Genomic DNA, 13,870 nt, shown 5'->3' on the forward strand with positions numbered 1-13,870 from the left:
GAGCCCGAGCCGCCTGGCGCAGAGGGCGGAGGGCGCGCCGCTGTCTCTCGGTCGCCGGGCGCCGCGCCGCTGCGCGGGCAGCTGGAAGGCGGTGAGTGAGGGGGCGCGGCGCGGGGGAAAGCCGCCCTCGCCTGTGGCCCTGCCCTGCCCTGCCCGGCTCGCCGCGTCGCAGCCGCCTCCCCCGCAGCCCCCTCCCGCTGCTCCGAAAGCCCCCCTGCTCCTCGCCCCGTAGCTCCTCTCCTGGCCGGCCACGGGGCCGGGCGGGGGGAGCCGGCCGCGGCTTCCGACGGGCCAAGCGGGTGCTCGCCTCGGGACCCCGCGGGCGCCGCCGCCGGGGAGGGAGGAGGGGGCGTTCGCGGGCTGCCCCCGGCCGGGCCCGGCGGCCAAGGCGAGGGCTGCGCCCGCGGCGCACGCCCTCTCCGCCCGCGCCAGGCAAGCCGCCCAGGGCCGCCTGTCAGCTCGCGGGAGAAGCCGGCAGCGCGAGGCTGGGCGCCCGGCGGCCCAAAGCCCCGCAGGCCGCCGGGCCGCGGCCGCTCCGGGAGGAGGGCGAGGGAGGCTGGTCTAGACCGCGCAGGCTGGGGATGATGGGCCCTGCAGTCCACGCTGCTCAGCCTTCGGCTACAAGCTTGCCGGGCACCAGCACCCGCCTTTCCGGAGCGACTGCGGCTCTCCGGGGCGCCTCTCCCGCGGCAGCGCCGGTGCGTGCGCGCGCGCGGGGAGGGGGCGGCCCTGCCTCGAGGCCCTCGCGCCCCAGCGCCTGGCTGCGGGAGCCCCGCCGCTTTGGCAGCCTCTCGGCCTCCTCGGGGCTGCCCGGCCGAGGAGCCTGGGCTCAGCCGCGCTCCAGACTCCGGGCGCGGTATCGGGCGCTCCCGCTCGGCTGGGTGTGCCCCGGGGCCTGAGGAGGGCTGCGGCGGCCCTCCGCGGTCTGGCCGAGCAGAGGACGACCAGGCACGGTGGGAGCCCGCCCCGCCTCCCTTGGGGGCCACGTCCAGGCTCCGCTGGTGTTGGGGCGGGGTGCGCGTTTCAGCCCCCCCTCGCCTTGCGAAGAGCCGTGCGCCTGGCCGCCTGGCGCGTCAGGAAGAGTGGGCTCCGGCGGAACCGGCTGGCGTCAGCTGCGGGTGAGCCGGCTGCTCTTCGTGGCTAGAAAAATCAAAAGCAGCCGGGTCGGCCCCGTGAGAAAAGTGCCCAGATCTGTGCTAGTGTGATACCTTTAAGAGGCCAACCCAAAGATCACAAAAGTTGTGCAAGCTTTCCAGAGCTCCAGGCCTCCCCCGCAGGCAAGAGGTCACGAAAGGCAGGGAGAGTGCCGTGCAAGGCTGCTTCCTGCATTCCTCCCCCACCCCCGGCCAGAGGAGCAGGATCCGCGTGGCCCTTGCAGCCTGCAGGCAGCCATCCTGCTTCCCGTGCGAGAGAGAGGGGCTGCTGTCAGCACGTGTCCGGTGCTGGCTGAGGGCCGGAGGGCCGGAAGTGCTGTGGCTGCCCTGCGCTGACTGTGCTGGGAAGAGGGGGGCTCTCCCGGGGGGGGGCTCCCTGTGGCTCCGGTGTGCTTGAATCTGAGGCCCGCACTGCGTTCGCAGGGGGATCAGTCGGGCTGCTTAGCCGAGGGTGGCAGGAGTTCCGGGGGATGTGCCAGGGATGTTTAAGAATGAGCTCTGCTGGCTCAGGGCAAACATTCCACCGAGTGACCTTTTCCCACTGGGGCCCACCGGCGCCCGGAGGAGACGCTCACAGCTGGGTGTGGAGGCGATAGCAGGCCTGTTTGCCTTCCAGCCACCAGGGGTGCTTCCAGATGAGGCTGGTGTTGTGCAGTCGCCCTGCCGCGGTAGACTGTGTCTGGCCCGGGAGGTCCTATAATAAGGCTTGGTGGCCCTCTCCTCCACGCCTCCCCCTTGAAAGCCATCTCAGCTGTTGGCTGAGATCACCACCTCTGGTGGCAGCAGATTCCATACACGAATTGTGCATTGTGTGAAGGAGGCCTGCCTGAATGTACTGCCTTTCCATTTCAGAGGACAATCCCTAGTCCTAGTATTATGGAGGGTGGGGGGAGGACTTCTCTCCCTCTCTCTCTCTCTCTCCCTCTCTCTCAAGTTTTCACACCATGCACAATTTTGGAAACCACAGTCATTCCAAATCCCTGCTCATCTTTTTTGTTGTTGCTAAAAAAAGACCCATATATTTTATCCCAGCCTTTTCCAACCTGTCCCATGTGTTGGACTGCAATTCCCATCATTCCCAGCCAGCATGATCATTGCTTCTGGCGGGCACCGGGTTGAGGAAGCCCTTCCTTCTTGCATCTTTTCCACCTCTACAACATCTCTGTTTTTGGTTAGGTTAATTCTTCTCTCCCTCTTTCCCCTCTCTATATGGTATTTTCCTGTGCTACTTTTCATAACAAACATACATTACAGAATATGGCTAGATAGCCAAACAAATGCTTATTATTGCAACATAAACACAAAGACAAAAAATTGAAACGCAGTGCAGAAGGAGAAACATTGTCAGTTTCAGTCAACAACACTAAACTATTTTTATCATAGATGACTAAACAAACATTTGTTTGAATTCTGTCAAACATCAGCAGATCTATTTTCCCCTCCCCTAAATCTCTCTCTCTCTCTTACTGAAATAATGTTTCTAGTCCTCATGGGTGTACAGTGACATGAGCAGCTGCAGTGCTGAAAATGCCTGATAGGCTGATGTTACTGAGATGCGGTTGCTGGCGGGAGGTGGAGGCAGGGAAGCACCTAACCCTGGGGCTTCATTACTCCTCAGCCATCTGCAGTGGTTGTGTGTCAGTGCCAAACAGTGGTTAGCACCAGAGTCTGCCAACCTCTCCTGTCTTCACAGGGTTTCATATCTGGCTTTTTTCTCCCTGTACTGAGCTGCTCTCCTTTGATTCTGGAGCACTGTGTTAGTGTAGCAGACAGACTTTTAGGGTCCAGAGCTGGAGAGACAGATTTGAATCCTGGCCTGGCTGGTCTTATAGAGTAAGAATTATAAAGTGCAAAATACGCCAGTGTGCCTAGAAGAAACAGAAATGAATGCTGGCATATTGCATTTGGGTATAGGAGACTCGGGTTCAAATTTTCCTTTGTTACAACTAGGTAGCCTTGGGTAAGTCTTTCTCAGCCTAACCTACCTCTTAGGGTTGTTTGTGAGGTGAGGACGGGTGGGATACAAATGAGAAAAATGAGCTGAAAATGCTTTGAGCCCATAGTTGTCAGTATTTGATATGACTTCCTTAGGCAGACAGTGTGTGTGTGTGTGTGTGGGGGGGGTGTCGAAATGTCCCCTTTTTATGTAGCTGCTCTTGTAGTAAGCCCATTACTTTAAAGGATGCAGTCCTGCAGGCATTTACTTAGGGGAATAAGTCCCAACCAATTCAGTGGGTTGTATTTTATTTTATGTATTTATTTATTACATTTATATCCTGCCTTTTTCCTCCTTAAGGAACCCAGGGCGGCATACATAATCCTCCTCCTCTCCATTTTATCTTCACAACAACAACAACGTTGTGAGGTAGGTTGGGCTGAGAGTCTGTGACTGGCCCAGAGTCACCCAGTGAGCTTCATGGCTGAGTGGGGACTAGAACCTGGGTCTCCCGACTCCTAGTCCAACACTCCAGCCACTACACCACACCGGCTATGTAAATGTACATAGGGCAGGGCTAAAAGCATGCCAGCATTACACATTGTTAATCGCAACAATCCTTGTAAGGCCATCCATTTATTATACCCATTTTACAGATGGGGAAGCTGAGGCAGAAAGAGAGTTTGCCCAGCGCCTTGCAACGGATGTGTGCCAGAGGTGGGATCAGGACCCAGGACTCCCCGGTGCTTCCAGGGGCTTCTTCTGCAATTTAAGTGGATCTCGTAGAGCGCCGCTCCTTGGCCTCCACCCTAATCAGCACTGGCAAATTGAAGCTGAGGCTCCAGGAGTCGGAAGCCGCTGGCACCTCTGAACCGCTGCATTCAGCCCTGGAAGAAGGCAGCTGTGGCTGTTCTGCTTTCTTTTTTCTTTTAAAGGAAACATTTGCATATTTGGGAGAGTGGCACTAGGTTCTTGTTCACAAAACTCACCCTTTAGTTGCTGGCCGTTCTGACTCAGTTCTGCTCTGCTTCCGGGAATTAATCCCCTCACCCCCTCCAAGGATGCAGCTCTTGCCTTCCTGTTGCAGGCAGGCTGAGAGCCAGGAACTTCTTCAGCAGAACTGAACTTCTGCACTATTCTCATTTATTTATTTTCAAGGGCCCCCGCCCCACCTTCCCACCAAGTTGGCCTGAGGCGGCCGTGCCTGTTCCTGTTACCTTTCCGCTCTGTAGCTTTTAGTGTTAGTGCCGATTTGGATTTGTGTGGGTCTGTTTTTCTTTAGGCAATGTGAGAGGAGAGGCTCCAGAGAAGACTCGAATTTAAATTTGTTAACAGCAGTTCCATAGGAGCAGAGGAATGTGCCTTCTGCCTGGTCAGGCCCTTTGTCCGTGTGGCTTGGTCTTGCCTGCTCTGACAGGCGGCACAACCTTTCTCAGGCCTCGGGCAGAAAAAGGGCCCTTTGCCATGGCCCGCTACTGCACCCTTTTTAACTGGAGATGTTGGGCAGGGGCAGCGTCAAGGGGTGGCCTGTTCAGGCACCTGCTCAGCCTGCCCCCCCAGCAAGGGCCCACCAACAGGAGAGTTGCACCTCCTCTTCCCCGTTGCAATCTGCTTCTGGTCCAGACCACACACGTGGTGAGGAGCAGCAGCAGCAGATGGCACAGCCTGCTTGCTCCCTGGCTCTCTGCTTGAAAAGTGAACGAGTGGTAGCGGGGGGGGGGGGGAGGAGAGCCACTGGTGGGAATGGCAGTGAGAAGGCAGACCCATTGAGGGAGGGGCCCGGTGACGGTGTCCTGACCAAGGGCCCTCCAAAGCTGGAGCTGGGACTATATTGGCATCTGCACCTGGGGCCTTCTGCATGCCAAAGATGTGCTCTACCGCTGAGCTAAATCCTTCGCTCAGCACCTATATTTCCAAAATGATTTGGTGCTGTTGAACCCAGGATTTATTGGGGCTGGGGAGGATACAGCCAACAACCCAGTCTTGTGCTGAATTTGGCAAAGCACTACTCCGGGTTATTTGTCAACAATGCTGATTGAGATTTAACCGCTTAAGGGCACAAGCATGCGCAGGACTGTGCTCCAAGCATCTCAACGCTGGATCCTAATTTTCTAGTACTGTCATTCATTTGTGCAAAATGCCTTTTCAGCTGAAACAGTCTTTGGGTGTTTAGTTGTTGGGCACTTGTGTTTCCATCGTGTAAGCTGTTTCCTCTTCAAAATCTTTCTGCTTCTTTTTCCTCAGAGAAAAATGTGCAACCTCCTTGGGTTAATCTCGGTCCCATGGAATTGTAGATCACAAGCTAAGTATGAGCCAACAATGAGATGTGGCTGCAAAAAAGGCGAATGCTCTTTTGGGCTGCATTAATAGAAGCATAGCTTCCAAATCCTGTGAAGTACTAGTCCCCCTCTACTCAGCACTGGTTAGGCCTCATCTTGACAACTGTGTTCAGTTCTGGGCACCACATTTTAAGAAGAATGCAGACAAACTGGGGAGGGTTCAGAGGAGGGCAACGAAGATGAACAGGGGCCTGGAAACAAAGCCCTGTGAGGAGAGACTGAAAGAAGTGGGCATGTTTAGCCTTGAGAAGACTGAGGGGAGATATGATAGCACTCTTCCAGTACTTGAAAGGTTGTCACAGAGAGGAAGGCCAGGATCTCTTCTCAATCATCCCAGAGTGCAGGACACGGAATAATGGGCTCAAATTACAAGAATCCAGATTCCGACTGAACATCAGGAAAAACTTCCTGACTGTTAAGAGCAATACGACAATGGAACCCATTCCCTAGGGAGGCGGTGGGCTCTCCCACACTGGAGATGTTCAAGACAAGGCTGGACAGCCATCTGTCAGGGATGCTCTGACTTGGATTCCTGCAGTGAGCAGGTGGTTGGACTCGATGGCCTTGTAGGCCCCTTCCAATCCCACTATTCTATGATTCTTCTGTTGGAGTGCATGACAGCATCACATTTTTTTAAACTGCTACTTTGGGCTGGCGTCCTTTGGGAAGGGACCTGTGCAACCCGGAAGCTTGCTGCTTTGAGCACCCACCTAGCCCCACATCTTCCTTCCCTTACTCCCTGTTGCTAGATGGCGGCGGGGGGGCAGCCAAGGGCTCGTCGTGCATGAACAGCAGTGCACGTCAGCCCTCTTGGTAACCCAGTGTAGCTGCTTAAGCGCCGCTTCCTCTGCCTCGCGGATATGCAAAAGAGCTGCTTAGGCTTGGCAGGCCTCCAGAGGAAGCCTCTCTGAAGCTCTTTCGAGGGTGCAAGTGCCGTCTTGTGGCTTCGCCTCCTTATCGCCCTGGAGGCCAGATAGCAATGAGAGGCTCTTTGCAGGGGGGAGAGCATGCAGCTTGTTCAGAACAGGCAGCTGGTTTCCGGGCCACGCTCACTGCCAGGCAGCTTCAAAGCAGCAGCTGGGATGCCCAGCAGGTTTGTTGTCCTTGGGGTGGATGTCGGTGGCACTGCTCTTGCCAGCTGTTGGGTTCAGACCAGGGATCGGGAGTCGTGCTTGCCAACCGTAAGAGCAGACGGAAGATGAAGCCGCCCCGAGGCGTTTGGGGTGGCTGCCTTGAGTTCCTCTTTCTGCCAGTCTTGTTAGTTTGTTAGTGATGCCCTCTATGTGCTTAGTGCTTTACAGAAGGCAAGAGGGCAGTTTCCCTCTGTAATCCTTCACAGGGAAGACACCGCAGGCAGGGAGGGAAGCGGAGGCTGGGCTGCGGAGGGGACGGGAGGCCTCCATTTCTGCTGCAGCTACATAGGCTTGGGTATGGCGTCCAGAGGGCAGTGCCACAGGCATCATGGGAAAGGTGGGCTTTTGAGGAGGGGTTTGAAGGATGTGTGAGAGGAGCCTCCTGGGAGGTTGTCTGGGGGCAGTTCCAAGCGGAAGACCTCCAGGCAGGGGCGGGTTGTGGGGCTGGGGCTGGAGCAGCAGCTGCCGTCCTGGGCTGGGTTGTATCAGAATACGAGGCAAGACTGGAGGGCTGTGAAGGTCAAGGTGAGCAGCTTTGGCCGGACCTGGGCACAGCCAGGAAGCCTGGTGCGCCTGCCATGTAGGGATCGCCAAAACAGAAAAAATGCATCGCCCAAAAATAGGACAAAAGAGGGCAGCAGTTTGCATGCAAATTGCATGTGTGCATGTATATGTACAGATGCAGATTCAGAAATAGTTATTAGAATTTAATGATTATGATCTACACAGGAATACAGTACAGGTCACCACAGTGGCCAGGTGAGCTGTGTGCCACCGGTTCATTCTGCTCAGTGTTGATGGGCCACTTCAAGGCCTCGGCTGCCTCACCTAATTAGGGTTCTTTATCTTTGATCCAGGCTTGGACTTCAAACAGAGGACGGTCCTCTGCAAAAGAGGACCGGTGGCCACCTTAGGCCAGGGCAGGGACCTAAGAGTGGCACTGTTGCCTGGTCGTGGTGATGAACGATTTTAAAGAGAGACTGGGGAAAGCGAGAGGAGGCAACAAGGGGCTTGAGTTCTCTGTCCGAAACCCATTGCATGCTTTTATCTTACATAGTGGGAGAAAAAGCACACCGCTGCGCAGCCCTTAGCATGAGGAGGGGGAAGCACATGTTCGAATGCACCCTGCATTTGAAAATCAAACCAAACCACCCTGCCTGTAAAAAGCTGAGCCCTCCAGGGTGGAGGCAAGGCGGCACTCTCCTCCCGGATGCTGACGCTGCTTTCTGGAGTGCTCCCTGCAGCACGGAGCAGGATGCTGCCAGGGTTGTCTACTGCTTCCTGTCTTGCCAGCACAGTGACCCCTCAGGCAGAGGATGCTCATGGGACTAGCTGTGTCTGTCGCTGGCTGCACCAGTAGGTGACAGATGCTGATGGGGCCACTGAAGACGGGTCGCTTCCTTTGTCAGGAGACACGCCCACCCCACCGCCTCCTTTGCTGTTTTGCCTGGGGATCGTTGAGCATGCCCTTTGGATGGAGCTGACAGGATGGAATGAGAAAGAGGGGGCTCTTAAGACAGCTTTGGGGGTTCAGATTTGGGAACTCTGGGGGTGGGGTGGGATGGGCAGGACAGCATGGCGCTAACCAGGCTGCTGTCTTAATGGGTCTCTGGCCTTCAGAGCAGGGTGGGCCGGGGGGTAGGTGGGCAGAGATTGGCAGCTGCTGTAACTGCCCCATGGCAACTTCCTTTCTGTGGTGGAGGCGGCCAGCTTCAAGGGACGTGCGACAGTGGATTCTGCTCCTGGGTTCCCCTTGCCACAGCAGCGCATGGACAGATGCGCCTGTTGCATCTTCCATCCGATCAAAGAATCCAGGCATGGGGGAGATCTCTGTGCTGGCATCACAGATAGTGATGTAGTGGAGCCTGGGCGTGCAGGCCTGAAGCACCAGGACATTTTTATGAGCGGGGGCCATTCTGCCTTCTCCCTGCCCCCTCCCCAGACTCCTCTGTGCCATCTGAGCTTAGCCTCACAGCCGCTGAGGGAAATGGATATTCCCAGCTACAACATCTTGCTGGGAGCTAGCCCGGCTGTAACGCAGAGCACTTCGTGTGGCTTGGTTTTGAATGGGCAGTTAAGACCCATTTGCTTCACCAGAGGTTCCTGATGGAGATGAAAACTGTTAGAAGTGCTTTGTTGACTTTCAGATAAAGTGTGTCTCGCTGGTGCTAGGAAAAGAGACTCCTGGCGAATCTTGAGCTGGCGGCTTTAATCTGTGCGGGGGCGAATGTTGTGTTCCTCTCTTTCCTTTCCTCGTGCAATCTCAGGTCTTCTCGGCCAAAGTCCAGCAGGCCAACCATTGCTGGCCCTTTGCCAGCTCGCTGTTCTGTGCCCATCAGCTAATCCTAATAAATTGGGCAGTATGCTGTGCATCGCTGCTCTTTGGTGCATGCGTGTGAACATACACGCACACAAACACACACGCCAATCCGTCTCCCCCAACTTGATGCCCTCCAGAGGTGCTGGAGTACAACTCCCGGAATCCCCCAGCCAGCCCCTGGTGTCCTCCCCCATCTGGAGGGCATCAGGTTGGGGAAGGCTGATCTAGATCCACACGGCTGGCTGCATGTTTGGACTCCCTGGGGGGGGGGCTATGGGGAGGGTCATGGTGGCGCTTGCATCCCTGATTAGGACGAGGCTGCGTGTGCCGCTCTTGGCCAGTTGCCCTCAAGGCAGAGGGTCTGCGGGAGGCTGAGCCGCACACGCAGCCAGATGCGGGGTGACCTGTCTGGGCATTCTTCCAGGTTGTTGGGTGCTGGCCGGGTTGCCGTTGTGTCCCCACCTGAAGTCCACTGCAGCTCGCTCAGGTGAGCAGGCAGGAGGCACGCTCTTCCAGGCTGGCGCTCATTTGACAGAGGAGCAACGTGCGGCATTTGCACTGCTGTTCTGTGAGGCCGGGCGGCCTGGAGATTCCAACACCATACTCTGCACAGGCATTTTCACTGGGCGCAGGGTGGTGGTTCTTCTTTTTAAAGTATTGGCGCAGTTCTGTTGATAATTGGGAATAACTGTGCAATTGGAGTTCCATTTTGAATGATGGCGTCTGTTCATATTTCTGTGGTTTGTTGAGGTGACTTCAAAGCCCGTGTGTGTGTGTTTTTTAACTGTGTGCGTGCACATGTTGTGTTTCTGTGAAGGTGGGGTATCTTTGTTACATGGAGCAGCAATTTTCCCAGCCTTTGTAATTAGCAGTTCATTTATTTGATTTGTACCCCACTTTTATACCAGAAAATGGCACTCAAGGTGGCTTACAATTGATTCAAACAATAAAACATTAAAATACAATAAAAAGCATAACACTTACAGGGGGAGAGATTTTTAAAAGAAATTCTAAATATTAAGAAGAGCACCTAACCTAACAGACACATTTATAGGCCAAAGGCCTTCTTGAATAAAGCCACCCTTTCCAGCTGGTGAAAGGATAGAGAGGGAGTAAACCAGTTGCACCAAATCCCACTTATGCCATCACCAAAGCTCTGTGAACCCTTGGAAAGCCGCTGTAATTCCACAAGGGATTTGGAATAACTGTCATCCTCTCTGAGGGTTAAATTATGCTGTATCAGCCGGTATCTCCTGAGCTTGAGCAATTTTGGATGTTTTGGCATGTAAGAGGTGCCATTTCCAACTGGGCGTCTTGGCTGTTGGACAGGAAATGTACTTTGCCAAACAGTAGGAACATGGGAATGATCTACTATAACGTGCTACTAAGAAGGGTTTTTCTTTTCATTTTTAAAAAGTCCAATACTTTAAAATGTGCAAATGGGTATTTAATATAGTACCACCATCTTTTGTATCTCTTGGGGACCTCATGATACCCAGTAGAGGTGGCCAGTCTTTGCATGGGGGTGGTGGTGTTTTGTTCACCTTACCATGGGGGTGGGGGACAGGGAGGAGCCTTCTCCAAAATAAAGTTGGAGACGTCTAGGAGTGAGAGCATCATAATTATGGAGCCCTCGTGCTGAGGCCTAACGCTGCATACAGATGTGCTTACCTAACGTGTGCATACCAGATCCAACACAGATCTGCTATGCTGAAGCATGGGCTCTCTTACAACTTGGAAACACTTTTGGCTGGGCCAGCAAGAAGCCCATGAAATGGCTTTGGGGGCCAGGGCCAGTCTGCCATTTAGCTATGCCTGGTCTAGGTCTCCATATTCCAACTCCTGGTGGGGTTTATGCCCCATCACTTATTGACTGCTGTGGCTAACAAAGTGCCACAATAGCTGGTTGTCCCAGCTCAGCTTCCAGTCATGCCGACTTGGCCCCCATGCGGCCTCACTCTTCCTTCTGGTGTTCTCTAACTTTAGTCTAGAGCAGGGATGGGGAATATGTGGTCCTCCAGATGTTGCCGGACTGCAACTCCCATTATCCCTCATCGTTGGTTATGTTGGCCAGGACTGGTGGCAAAGGCAGTCCAGCAACATCTGGAAGGCCTCGCATTCCTCACCACCGATCTAGAGAGCAATAAGATGTTTTAGTGCTGTGCTCTCTGTCTCTGAGTGGAAACAGCGGTGGCAGCGGTAGAGGAATGAAGGGGCTGACCCAGATGCCATCCTGTGTGACCTGCGCGGTCCAAAGGTTGCACGCCCCAAAGTGATCAGATACCAGCATTTCATGGCGTGCTTGGAGCAGCATTCTTCAGTGTGGCTGATGAGCGTTTGTCTCTGCAGAGCATCCTTAGCCGAATGAGGGGTTATTTGCCCTGTAGGGAGCACCGGCCAGGGAGTTCCTAGGTACCTGACTCAGTCTGCTGTTTCCACCACCCTTCTGTGGGTGGAAGGTGATTCTCACTGTATTTTGTTTGTGCTCCAGGAAGCAGGGTGCTTGAAACATGTGGCAGGGAGGGCTCTTGAGCCCTTTCACCATTCGCTCACTTAAGAAACCAAGAGGCCGCAGCTTGGATGTGGTGATGGGCACGGCAAGGAGGACGCCTCTGTTGCAGCTCAAGGGGCTGGTGAGCTACGCGGCTGTGGTGTGTTGACAGCAATTCCTGCTCCACAGATGGCTCTGGAGCCATTCTTCTCCTGAAGTGGCTTCTGTCACTTGCCTGCTTTCTGCTCCTGGCATTGGCAGTTTGGACTGCCCAGTTCGCAGGATGATGAGCTGGGGTGTGTGGGGCTTTTGGGTGGAAGGCGGTGTCTTGAAGCGGGAGTTGCAACGGAGGGGCTGTAGCTCAGCAGCACAGCGCCTGCTCTGCCTGCAAATGGTCCCAGGTTCAGTCAGCAGCATTTCAGAGTGGGGCTGGTAAAGACCTCTGCCTCAGACCCTGGAGAGCCGCTGCCGGTCGGTGCAGACTTGGCGGACCAGTGATGAGCGACATGGACCAACGATCCGACTCTGCATAAGCCCACATCCTGTGCAGTGGATGGCCTTTGGTCCTTTCCTGCTCGTTGAACCCCTCTCCACTCTCAGCAGTTCCTGGAAGTTTGGCCTTCTTTGTTGGAGGCAGTGGGAGTTGCGTTTCCCACCTTCCTATTTTTTCCACTTAGGCGCTGCCGGTTTCCTAGGCTGCTTGAAAGGAAGAGGGCCCTGCTTGCTCTGCTCTGCTCTGAACACCTGCGATATAGAGCAAGATCCCCACACTTATTCCTTTCCCCCCACCCCCAAACCCACACACTCCTTCTGGAACGGGAGACCTTTTTATTAAAGAAACAACATCCCTGCCCACATTATTATTCCCTAAACGTCTTGGAGTTTAAGGGGAGTAATGAAATGCAAAAGCTCCCCCGAGGCGGCCGGCGCGTTTGCGCTCTGTGGCATCCGTTGGATCGTTGCTGATTTTATTCAAACCTTGCTGAAGAAGGAGCCTGCTTTTGTTCTGGCATTGTTTCTCAGGAGTGGATGGAGAGTGTTCAAAGGTCCCTCTCCTCTGAATAGCTGTCTTGGCGGCGGGTTGTGCTGCTCACGATCCCTTAGCAACAAGCACAAGTGACTGTTCTAGAATCCCAATATCCCTATCCATTTCAGCCTGTTTTTGCAGAGTACGTCAGGGCACAGACATATTTGCGGCCATGGAGGGAGGATTAGTAAACCTTTGTTACCTTGATCACAAGTACAGCCTTGTGGCTTAAAGCGCTGAATTTGGAGACTTCCTGGATTGTACTGTTAGCAACTCTGTTCCGCCAGCTCTTGGGCAATGGTTGCAAGTTCCTTTCCTAGGAGGGGTCTGAAAGTTAGGGCAGAACTAATCCTAATGTCAGGGGCCACCCAGGGAGTGTCAGCAGGGAGGATGGGGCACTTCCACCCCTGCCCCACACTTTCCCCAAACCAGGCTCCAGATCAGAAATAATCCCGGCTGAGGGGGAATAGCCTGGGAGCAGCAACTGTAGGGGAGAATTGCTGGATGCTGTGGGGAGGGCAAAGCACCCCTCTCCTACCCACGAAGTTTCCCCTGAGGAAGGACCGAGCCCAGTGGGAGAGCATCTCCTTGGCTTGCCGAAGGGCCTGGGCTCAATCCTGGCCATTTCCGGTTAAAAGGATGAGGGAGTAGCTGGTGGGGTGGTCTTTCTTTGCTCGAGACTCCAGGCAGGGCAGACCAGGGGTAGGCAACGTGGGGCCCCCGGGGCACCAATGGGTGCCCGGACAGCTTGCTTGGTGCCCGCCATGGTGCCCTACCCCTGACACTTTTTTTTTCTAATGAACACATTTTTTTATCCGGCTGCTGGCATTACTGTGAAATAGGTTCCTGTTGGTGCTGAAAACTGTGGCCCAAAGGAGTTGTTTGGAGTGTTGGGGCTCAGCCTCCGCCTCTGCCTTGTACTCAGTCTTTGGGGCAGGTGGCTGTCTTTTGGACAAGATACTTATCCTTTGCATTGCCTCCTGTGGCAGCCATTTTGTGATGGTGCTCAGGACAGTTTCTTTAATTGCCAGATGTGCCCACAGCCCCAAAGGGTGCCCACCCCTGGAATAGACTGTGGTGAGTTAGATGGGCCAGTAGTCCGACCTAGTATCAGGCAACTTCCCATGTTCCCTGAAAATGCCCTACCACTCTGTCACAACGAACTGGTGAAGATGTGTGTGGCAAGCCATGTGTGCTGCGGTCCGTGCAGTTTCACCCTTCTGTTTCAGTCTAAAAGTCTTACTCTTACTCTCCACCTATAAATAAGAAGAGGGGAAATTCTTCCCTCAAGGCCTTATAAGCAGTGTTTGTGTTTTCTTTGTGGGCTTCCCTGTGTTGCCAGCTTAGTACAAGATGGCTGCCCATGTGTTGCCACGGCAACAGGCTTAGTCTAGGGCCTGCACTGTGCCAGAGACATGGCGTTTCTCCTGCTCAGCTGCTCTTGTTGGGTCTGAGAAGAGGAATGGGGAA

At 54.6% G+C, this 13,870-nt stretch overlaps 1 protein-coding gene across 3 annotated transcripts in view; it reads left to right on the plus strand.

The window, feature by feature from the left end:
• TPST2 (tyrosylprotein sulfotransferase 2) overlaps nt 1-13,870 on the plus strand; it is a 25,490-nt gene continuing 11,620 nt past the window's right edge. For 2 of the 3 annotated variants that reach the window (XR_014785710.1, XM_084819485.1), the window contains exon 1: nt 1-91. The gene's annotated coding sequence lies outside the window, so the exon portion shown is untranslated. Of the gene's footprint in view, nt 92-3,746; nt 3,808-13,870 lie in introns of all 3 variants that reach the window. The other variant, XM_084819486.1, reaches the window with a different exon arrangement.

The sequence above is a fragment of the Heloderma suspectum genome, chromosome 13 (assembly GCF_057233095.1).
Source record: "Heloderma suspectum isolate Gila_16-S chromosome 13, 16-S_ref, whole genome shotgun sequence".
Taxonomy (NCBI): domain Eukaryota; kingdom Metazoa; phylum Chordata; class Lepidosauria; order Squamata; family Helodermatidae; genus Heloderma; species Heloderma suspectum.